We start from the raw sequence: 2,618 nt of genomic DNA on the forward strand, positions 1-2,618 counted from the left end.
CTCCAGGGATGGAGACATGGTGATTGGGAACTCTCTCCCCTTATATTCAAATGAAGTGAAAAATGTCAGAGGAGCAGGACCATTTCAAAACCATCCTGACAAGAGATGTAGGGATTACAAATAAGCACTTATCTGACTATAACATAAAGGGCTTATATTCACTGTGATAATTACAAAAGGTCTTGATGGAAGGGCTCCATCCTATGGTCTCTAATAATCTCTCTGGAATCCCTGTCAGCTCTTGCTCTATAATTTCACCACCCGGTACAACCCTTTGCTTGATCTAATGAGATTACACATGAAAAGCATTTTTTAAAAATCCAAAGAACCAAATTATCCTCTGTAGGTCTCAGTTTTGTCCTGTTAAAATAAATGGCAAATTGTAAATCTAATAGGCAATGAAATGATTATAGGTTTCATACTGATTGTAACAATTAAAAATGGTAACGGTTGATATTACGAGAGAAAATAATATTTTAATTGCCATGGCCATGTTGACAAAAAAAAAAACAACATATGTAAGACCACACGCCTGGTAAAAGCTCTTCAAAGTTACCGCCATGGCCATCCTCACTACGTAGCCAAAAGAGCCCATCTCAAGCCCGCCCTCTGAATTTAAGGTGCAAGGATGCTAAAAAGACTCTAGTTATAGAAAAATAAACTATTTATTGAAAATAAAAGTATAAAAAGATTTCTAACTCTAAGGGCATCTAACCACCCAAATAAAACTCCCTGGTTCCACAAGGAACCACTTCTCCTGTGTCCACAGGCTACACTGACCCTTTCTGATCTAACTAACCCAAATTTTTACTATTCTAAATAAACTAACACTATTATCCTTATAATTTTTAACTTTGCCTCCAAATTATAACAATAACAAAGGCTAGCTGGTTGAGTCTCAGCAAGAACTAAGTTGGGACTCTGAGCCTTAACAGATTCAGAGTCCAAACCAAAGACCAGGATTTTCTTTGGTCTTCTCAGAGTTAAAACAATCTATAAAACAGTAATAGATCATCAATAGTGTTTCCCAAGTTGGAAAAAGAAAACACTAAACTCCTTCAGATCTTTCCCTCCTATCCTTCTACCTCAGGTAATGAGAGAGAGAGAGAGAGAGAGAGAGAGAGAGAGAGAGAGAGAGAGAGAGAGAGAGAGAGAGAGAGAGAGAGAAAGAGACAAAGATGTTGCCTCCTCCAAGCCCTCAGAGAGAGACTCTATGAGTGATTCTGCCAACTGCCAGGGACCAACTGTCACTCCCAGAGAGAGTAACTGTCACAGAAAAACTGTTAAACTTGAAACTGACACTCTGCCTCAGCTCTGTTTGAAACTCCAATTCTTTCTCAAGCCAGCTTCTCTACTTCTTATCTCTAAACTAATATAACAATACTCATTTTCTAATATCATCCTTATACTCCCATATTGAACAGAGATAATAAAAGCACCTTCCTCCCAGGTTTTTGTGAGGTTCAAATGAGAGGCTATATGTAAAGTGATTAACAAAATATCTTAATAGCAACTGTTATTAACATTATTAGCCTCTCTGGACCTGTTTCTTCCCTTGTAAAATAACACCTACTTTATAAGGTTTTGGAGAGACATCTTATTAGTATCTACTGTTATCCTCAGATCTCATGTAGCACTGACAGCTCTGTAAATAGTCCCATTTAACTTTTTTCACAGCAAGGAGTTAATGTGTAGAAAAGCAAAATCCAGGGAGAAATGGACAAGTACTTGACTCAGGAACTGGCTTTCCAAATCCAAATCCTTCTCCAGGGATTTTCTTGCCCTTGGCAGTTTCATGGGGAAATATCTTTGAGTTAACAGATGTAAATAACTAGGAGTTGGAGTTGAATGAGAGCAGGAAAAGATATGGTAAATGGCCAGGGGGAGACTGGAACTTCCTTTATGAGAGCCTGTGCCTGAATTGTGTGGCTACTTTTCTCTCCCTTTATCCATTACTCACTCTGTATTTTTCCCTTTCTCTTCCCTTATTGTCTGTTTTCTTCAGTTCACTTGGTAGCTCTTCATCCAGTAGTCAAAATCTGGAAGCAAAATACAGTCATTATATTTAATTATATTTGAATCTTTTTTCATCTTCTCCTTCCTTCCCTTTAAAATTTATTTTTCACTTCATGCTCAGAATTGGTCCTAATAATAACCTTGCAGTTGATGGAATGAGAAAATTCTTCCAATCAAAATTCTTATCAAAAAGAACAAAAAAGGAAAGAAATTGACTTAGAAAATCAATTAACCTGTCAGTATTTATTAAGCATCTATAATACACCAGACACTGTTCTAGGAGAAGCTGAGAAAATGAGCACAAAGAAATAAGCAACCCAATTTCCCAGTGGTTTACATTTTAATGAAAGAGATAACAGTTATGTATAAATATATATACAACATAAATTAACCTTTATAAATATAGTATTGCTGTTCAGGCACTACAGTCATGTTGAAAATTTCATGACCACTTTTGAAGTTTTCTTGGCAAAGATGTTGGAGTAGCTCGGTTGCTCTATCTGGAATTCCCCATCCTGTCTGCTTAGTCAAATGGTTAGTCCCATTCCCCTTCCTAAGCTTAAATGTCAGGACACTGTGAAGAGTGAATCAAGCTCTCTTTG

The sequence above is a fragment of the Gracilinanus agilis genome, chromosome 3 (assembly GCF_016433145.1).
Source record: "Gracilinanus agilis isolate LMUSP501 chromosome 3, AgileGrace, whole genome shotgun sequence".
Taxonomy (NCBI): Eukaryota; Metazoa; Chordata; class Mammalia; order Didelphimorphia; family Didelphidae; genus Gracilinanus; species Gracilinanus agilis.